The sequence below is a fragment of the Lepisma saccharinum genome, chromosome 18, assembly GCF_977018435.1.
Source record: "Lepisma saccharinum chromosome 18, izLepSacc3.1, whole genome shotgun sequence".
In the NCBI taxonomy this organism is placed as follows: Eukaryota; Metazoa; Arthropoda; class Insecta; order Zygentoma; family Lepismatidae; genus Lepisma; species Lepisma saccharinum.
Genome location: NC_139246.1, coordinates 15,157,253 through 15,166,338, shown reverse-complemented (window position 1 = coordinate 15,166,338; position 9,086 = coordinate 15,157,253).

Below are 9,086 nucleotides of genomic sequence, written 5' to 3'. Positions count from 1 at the left end.
GGCACTTCCTTTTTTATCAAACGGAAGTTGTATGGTGTTCATGGTCGCTGAAAGACGATTCACACTTACTTTCCTTGTGCGATTGACTGTCGTGGAACTGAAGATTTTTAAAAATGCCCGATGACGTTGAAGTTCATTTCATGTAGACTTTACCTGAAGTTTTGAACAAATTGAATCACTGATTATCAGAGGTGGGACAGTTGCCCCCCCCCCCAATTTTGTAACGTTTGGCATCTTAATGCTAAGCCCTGTCTACTAAGAGAAAGTAAACTTCCCTTACCTCACCTCCCCCAGTTTTGGCACCCAATCGTCGTCTCTGCTGATTATGCGACCTCGCTAAGAGTCGAACTCGAGAATGGGTCGCTCCTTACGTTGATATGAGCACGTGCGAAGTAAAGGGGAGGGAGAGGGGCGACTATCCCCTTCCGTGAAGGGACTTCTAATCTAACACTAATTAGTCAATTCTAGTAGCTACACAGTAAAAATATGACTGTGGAAATATATTAGACTTACACATACAATTTATTTTACCATACAACTACTGTAAACGAATTTAGTTTTTGAAAACATATTCGTGGTTTATCCTACTGTAATTTAGAATCTTTATAATCGTTATCTCACCTGCAAGAAAAATATTCAAATTAAAATTTTAGTTTTTTTAATATATCTCTGCTGCGCTATAAGAATAATGTGTTATACATAGGGACCTATTTTGTTTAGTTATTTTTATCAAAAATGGGTGTTATTATTTTTTTTTAAATTTCGGTGTGATTTTCCCCAAAATTCGAGTTTTCATTTTTGCACATTTCTCTTACAATTATACCAAAAATTATATCTTCATTCTGGTTTTAAAATAAACGCGTGCCACTTATGGATAAAAAAAAGAAAGAAAGAAAAAAAAACCGCCCCCAAAGGAGCTCGCGGGGATGAGTGGTGCCCGACCTAGGACAACCCGCAACCGCACCGAAAGGCGCAGACTTCGCCGGAGACACTAATGCACTCTCCAAGCACATTATAGCCTCATGTTTGGTCTTTTGCCTAGGTACAATCTTCACCTCAGAATAGATCCAGTCAAGCCAGATTTCTCCCTTGGGGAAACCTCCATTCCATGCAGGAATGCACTAGTATGCAAATCTACCTACGTGGGACATCGAATATTAACTAAATCTGGTTTCAACTCTATGGAAAGAGGATTTTTACCAGACGGCGAAAATTAGACAGACAGAAAAAAACTACAAGAGACAAAAAAGATAAATGGAAGGGAAGCTCCCGAGGAAAAATTCTGCAAGCAGACAAAACCTCGGATGTCTTGGAATAACAATCTAGCTTCATCTAGATTCTGGTGTGTGAAAAAAAACACGTTGAAGGGGGGGGGGAAGACACACACCCTATATGTTCCTATCCTTACTGGGGAGGATGGATTTGGGAATTATTTAGGGCAGGTAGGTAAAGCCCGAAGGCTATCTGCAAATCTGTATGTTAGTTGGACCTACACAACCTTGTTTGAAAAAATATCGAAAATGAATTTTGAAGTAAGGCCGAAAAAAAGCCGCATCGGAAGTTAACTGCCAGAGACGTCTGTGTGAAAGGGAGGAGAAGTCGTTGCCTGGGATGTCTGTCCGTTCGAGAAAACTCGTCTGCTTCTCCGGGCATTGTTACTTTTGCTTCAGATCGGGATCGGGATTTGAGACAGCATTGGCTTTTCATTGCCTTAGGGGCGAGTGACTTCTCTACGGGCCAGTCCTTAACGGCCGAGGCCAGTCTGAAATCTGTTCTCTTGCGGGGTATCAGAAATAACCGATATATAACCCAGGTCCACGCACTCCTTTCTCCCACGGTTGAGTTTTTGGCTGTCGGATTTTGAGATACGCCCCTCCTGAGGGGGGGAGGGGGTGAATCTCTATCCTCGGTTGCACTTGGACCCATTTTTCATTTTTCCCTAAGGAACATCGAAGTTTCGGCTTTTGGTCCTAAGAAGGGCCATTTTTGCCGTTGAGCGACGTGTGCTTTCTGCCCTAAGAAGGACTTCCGGCACTTTCCCCGAGGGTGATTGGAGCTTCGGAGTTCTCTCGTCCGGCAGGCGAACGTCCGGGGTACGTAATTTTGAATTGGACTGTGCGCTTCGTTGTCGCCGTTAGTGTTCACGCACGCCCCACCCGCCCTTCCCGCCAAAAGTTAAGACAAGGGGCCGCCGAAGTTCCACGATGCTCGACTGCTGCCGTTTTCCCGCCGACTGCTGCCTCCCATCCTGGAATCTCGGTGTTCTCGCTGCCTGCAAGTCTGGTACTGGATTCAGTCATGTTCTCTATGCATTTCTGCTGTGCCGAAAGGTCCGTCCCCAAATTTAGATAGAGAGCATGTCCAACGCCGGGGCTCGGAGCCAGCAGTCCCTCGGTGTCCAAATGCCACTTATGGGAAAAGCAAAACGAGAGCAGGACAAAAAATGCTGGTTTCCGCGCACTGTGTGGCAACGTCACGCCAGACCGACCCCTCTCCGGGACACTTTTGTGTCATCCTTGACCCTTTTAGTAAATACAGTCAGTTTGTATCACATGGATTACAAAGACCAGCTCTACAACGAGATCTTTCTTTGTCTTAAACCTCCGAACGCACGGGGTTGTGCTCCGACCTGGCAACAGCGAGAATTTCTGCCACCCGCCTCATTTCATGGCTGTTACAAATAAGATACTTTTGAAATTAATTTATTTTGGTACCAACAATTGATTACACAGGCGATTTGGCCTGGTTTACAGTTAAGGGAATAGTTAACGAAGGTAAAATCCAATTTTGGAGCTTTTACGTTATTTAAACTGTGATAAAGGGACGAAATTTGGGTCCCTTACCTTTACTTCTTGAGAGCTTTTCGATTCGGACTTGACGGCACAACAAAGCAACGAGAAAGACGCGGTTGTAGTTCGGACACAGCCTTACACAATACATGTATTTTGCTTACTTATCGGTCTTCTGCGTATTACAATCGTCTCCCGGTTTTGTCACTGGAAAAATTGGAGAGCTTCATCATTGTCTCGGCCTTTTTTGTGTCACTGTGTCCTTCGACTGAGAAATTTCGAGAGAGCATCTTCATGGCAGAACCTATCTGGCTTCGGTTGCTATGGCTCCAAATAGCCTTTCAACAAGCTTACACCATCTGAAGAGCTGTATTTCAAGAGCAATGTGTTTCGGGAATTCGTTTTCTATGTTACGGGGTTATTGAAGACAGATAACGCACACGGCATCAAAGTACCTTGGGGTATCAAATACTTGAAATTAATGATAATGCCATTTTGCGAATTATAAGATCCTCAACGTTTTGTACAACAATTGTATTCTCTGTCTTGTAGAATCCATCAATGTTATGAGGAGACTCGGCGGGCGAGCGTATTCATTGGTTCCCTCACGATCTCGTCATCTAAGGTTCCGTGTTCGAGTCTCGGACTTGAGATAGTTATTCCCTTGTAAGCAGCTATACCAACCTCTCAACACGCGAAAAACCATACACGCATCTCAAATAGGCCGTACACTTTTATATCAAGATAGCTTAATTGTCTGTGTGTGTGTGCGTGTGGGATGGTGTGTGTGTGACGTATCCACATACGTACAACACACATGTAGCATAGAGACGGAGGTATAGGGGTGTCCACATTATTTCCGAGTCAAAAAGAATGAACACCACCGTTAACCTATTATTCTAGTGGTACTTGTTGCTTTACATGATATGTGCTCTTTGAAATCATTATAAGCAGGTACAAACTGTTTAAAATTACGTACTTCGATACCATGGAATGAGGCCTTGAGTTAATCTGCCCTTGAACAAGCACATGCTTTTGAAGTCTGTTAAAAACTCTCTTAAAGATAGGCATACATTTTTAAAAAAAATCAAACTTATTTGGTATTATTACTTATTGACAGTTCAAGGTTATCCAAATTTTATTTAAAAAAATGAGAACCTTGTGTTCTCTTCAAATCCCACTATGTGCCCCCAACGGACATCTAACTCAGGACCCCTTGATTATAAGCGGAGAGCGTCACCCCGACACACGTAATATTTAAAGTTGTAGAATTTCTTTTTTAGACAACGAAGCAAGTGATTGAAGTTATAAATACGGTAACGCAGTGATTTATCCACACCCCCCTAACACCCTCCCAACACCCTCCCCCAAGCAGAAAAGTGGAACACCCCCCTGTAGAGGGGTGTAAGTATGGATTTTTATATCAACAATAGAATAACAAAACTCCAACACAAACGAACCATTTGTAGCTCTACCAGAAGCATAGTCCAATGGACCTTTCGATCAACTACAACCAAAGTGTCAAAGAAGGAGGGTGGAATGTTCAGCATGGTCATTTCCTTTAAACACCAGCTTCCTTGACAAGGCTTTGGAAGGAACACTGCCATCTGGAAAATATCAAACTGACCTCTCGCCCTTCTTCCAGGGAGACATACCGCACACAGTGTTGACAGTTTAGCGTTTGAATACCTAAATAAATATTTCTTAAATACGTTACAGATTTGTAAGTTGAACCCCTGAGTCAATGAAATTTACATTTTGTTGCATTTTCCTTTCGATTCGTTCATGTGAAAAATGTACGATAAAAGCAAGGGAAGATATTCAAAGATACAGGTTTGACTTCTTGTAGTGAATTGTGTTACTATGGTTAGCAACACTTTTTTCTGTAACTTGGGCGAGATGGATGATTTTGGAGTGGTAGAGAAGAGAACTGTCAAATGCCTTAGGCCTTAGGTCAGAATCTCAGTGTAGCATCTCAGTTCGTGTGTTGTCGTTCTGCTTAGTGTAACTGTCTGAAACTTTATTGCAAAAGTGGTTGAAGAAGATACGGGATTTTGACAAAGAGAATGAATTCGGACAGAAAGAAACCGAAAGGGGTGAGTAGAGAAGCAGTGACACTATATGTAGGTATAATTTCTCCCAAAGGATATTCATAAAGTCCCGGGTTCGATCCCCGGCCGGTTCAAATCCGGGAACTTTTCTAACGTTGGAAGCGGCCCCGGCGCCCAGCCAGCGTCGAATAACATGGGTTCCTGGGGGAAACCCTGGGGGGTAAAGGCGGTCAGGGGCGTGATGCTGATCACATCACCCCTACTCACGACCGGATCAAGGAAGTGTGGTTTTTACCCCCACACCCCCTATAGGCCTTCATGGCGTGGTGCTAAGCACAGGGGAGCACTTTACCTTTTTTACCAATATAAAATTTACTGACAGAGTATTTGATATAAAACGGCAAATATTTCATGAAGAACCGAAGTGATTCATTCACGTCTATAGTTGATGTATGTGACTATTTTTGTGGCTCTAAGAGTTCTTACCTCTGTAAAAGAAACTATATATTAGAAAGAGAGTTGTAAAAAAAGGGGGGGTTCGCACGAGGTGGTTGCCTGGGAACTAAGGACAAATGGGGTGTCGAACAAGCAAAACAGATAAAATAGAAAAGCGTTAACGTCGTGGTGACCTGTGAAATTACTGGCATCCTATTAAATTAAAGTTATTGTCAGTTTGCAAAGATATACAGGGTGTTGCAAAATACCTGTTACAACGCTTGGGAGGTGATTCTACAAGTAAAAACAAGGAAAAAATGTCATGTGAAAAAATGTCGAAATCGGCACCGTTTTCGAGTGACAGGCGTGCGAAAATCGCCTCACACCATGTGTAAAGTACAATAACTCAAGAAGGAAGAAATATAGCAATGTCGGAATAAAATAATACAAACAAAATCGTACCTGGTGAATACAATGGTGCATCAATTGAGGCCCAGTGTAAATTGCGCAAGGGGACTCTCAAAGAAAGTGGGGAATCCCCTGATGGAAAATACAAGAAATTTACTACTATCTTCTACATAATGTTGAGATCGGAATGTAGCCAGTAAAAAATGGCGACGTATGTCCACATGTCCCACTACTGCTGGGACACCGTCCCATACCCGGGAAATAGGAAAATAACTGCAAATCTCCTGTTGTACACGGTTCACATTGCGGTTCGAAGAAAAGAAACCAATTTGTCGCATGTCTCACTACTGCTGGGACACCATCCCAAATGGAAAAAAATACTGGAAAATCATAAAAAAAAGTTTTCAATCCCTTAATGTTGACACACTACTTTGCAGTACGAAAAACAAAAGTTAAACAATGGCCACATGTCGTTAGGCTGTACATATACTACAAGAGAGCTCCCCAAAGAAAGTGGGTAATCCTCGAAGGAATGAAGACGGAGAATGGCGAGAAAACGCACACAATGGCATGTAACATTTCCAGGCACAGCACATCTGGAAGGGATTCCACTGAGAAGCGCACAACCTCCGCACATGCAGATCGACGGTATGAAGTACAGCGATATCCAGCATCTTCACTCGCACCTTTCACTAAAGGACATTATGCGGTGCTGATAGGGGCTCACACAAACACCGGTATACTCAGAGACGTTGTTGAAAATGTCCGCCATTGACTTCAAGACAAAGATGGCATCGGCGAAGCACTGATTGTCTGGTACGTGCAAATACCTCTGGCATGTCACCAATTGTCCCAGCAGCGGCACTAACACGAGCAACGAGATCCTCAGCACTTTCCACAGGGGTTTCATACACGAGCCTTTTCATTTCTCCCCACACAAAGAAATCCAGTGGTGTGAGGTCGGGGGAACGAGTTGGCCACGGTAAAGGTCCACCCCTGCCAATCCAACGATCGCCGAAAATATCGTTGAGTAAGGCTCTGGCTCCCCGGTCGAAATGTGCGGGGGCGCCGTCGTGTTGAAACCAGATACGTTGTCTACCTGCCAGTGGCACGTTTTCCAAAAGTTCAGGTAATACGTCATGTAGAAACACCCGATAATTCCCACCACACAAAGTAGATGGCAAAATGTACGGGCCTATCAAGTGGTCACCTACTACGCCACACCACACATTCACTGCGAACTTATGTTGATGATGGTGCACAATGATTGCATGCGGATTGTCCATATCCCAGACGTGGCTGTTGTGGCTATTGAACATGCCGTCCCTGGTGAACATTGCCTCATCGGTCCACAAAACTATTGTTGGGAACTCTGGAATGGAAAGAGTTTGTTGCACGTACCATTGGCAGAAATCCATGCGTAGGGGAAAGTCCGTGGGCAGTATGTGGTGCACCTTATGCAATTTGTATGGGTGCAATCCCTCCTCTCGAAGAACGCGGAACACATTGCTATGGTGGGTTTGTTGAGTACGAGCAATGACACGTGTGCTGGTGTCAGGACGGTCTCGTATCGCGTCCAACACGTCCTCTTCAAATTGCACAGTGCGCACAGTGCGGGGTCTTCCACAATCCCACCTACGGGGTAGTAGAGATCCAGTTTCACGCAGTCGAGCATCAAGTCTTTGAAAGAGTGCATGTGCTGGTAATCGCCTATTGGGAAAACGTTCGTGATACAAACGACGTGCTTCACGGCTGTTTCGGTTTGCCTCTCCATAAACGAGATGCATATCAGCAAGCTCGTGGGTAGAGTACTCCACCATTGTCTTGTTCGAGAACTGCCCAGAAACAGGGGCACTTTCCCTCCGAGTGACGGATCACAACTACCGTGATTAGCACCCACGTAATGTCACACAGGTGTCCACGCAGTTGTTGCAAACCGAGAAAGAACACGGGAATACGTACTCTACGTACAGTATTCCTTAGCGCAATTCAACCATACACACACGCCAGACTAAACTCCACGCTGCGAGACGCAGAACAAGACAGGAAAAACAACGGTCGACTACAGTCTCTACGTAGTATCCACCAACACTAATACGTAACAGGTGACCTACACTCACAGCGCCTCTAGTGGAGCTTTCTGTACCAATTAGCTGAAATCAATCTGAGCGTAATTTGACGGCATAGCGTCATTTTCGAGTGAATTTCCTATTTCCCGAGTGTGGGACGGTGTCCCAGCAGTAGTGGGACATGTGGACATACGTCGTCATTTTTTACTGCCTACATTCCGATCTCAACATTATGTAGAAAATAGTAGTAAATTTCCTATATTTTCCATCGGGATTCCCCACTTTCTTTGAGAGTCACCTTGCGCAATTTACACTGGGCCTCAATTGCTGCACCATTGTATTCGTCAGGCACGATTTTGTTTGTATTCTTTTATTCCGACATTGATATCTTTCTTCCTTCTTGAGTTATTGTACTTTACGCATGGTGTGAGGCGATTTTCGCACGCCTGTCACTCGCAAACGGTGCCGATTTCGACATTTTTTCACATGACATTTTTTCCTCGTTTTTACTTGTCGAACCACCTCCCAAGCGTTGTAACAGGTATTTTGCAACACCCTGTATATTTAGTAAAAATTGTCTTCCTCTTTATATGTAGGCTAGTTGGTTCCCTGACATAATGACATATTTAATTTTTTGCAACTTTTAAGAGGAAGCAAAGGAAGTATAAGGAATTAAACATACAAATAAATTTAATTTACATTAAGTCCCAAATTTATATCTGACCATAGGCGCACCAGTGGGGGCACGACGGCGCTTGCCACTCACTACCTGCTGGAAAACGTAGAGATAAAAATTTTGTTTGCTTCATTGTGCTCTTTGTGCTGGAAAGTGAAAGAAATGCTATTCAATTTTTAAATAATTGAAAATAAAACATTACTTCAATTTAGAAGTGAAAATTCCTTGCCTTCCCTTTGCAGCTAACATGCCATACGTTTATTTGCACATGTTTTTTAGTTTTCTTTTAAGGCAAAGATACACATGATTCCTAATTCCCTAGAGTCTCTCGTCCAGTATTTGAAAGATAAACTCTGAACAGCGTCAAGAGTATTTTCCAAAGTTTTGTAAGGGCATAGGACTTCAATATGAAATTCGTTGACCGATTTCGTTCAAAAGCAATACCAGGCATCTATGAACTTGCATCCCAACTTCCCACTATATTTTAAAGTCTTCATAACCATGCTCTAAATATATACATAGTTTCATTACTTTATTTCAGTTTGTGAATCATTGTTTAAATAGAGATTTGAAAACAACAGCAGAATTTGTAACTCACTCGCAACATAGAACTATTAAAATTATATATATATGCATATTTTCTAACTGAAGCTAGAAC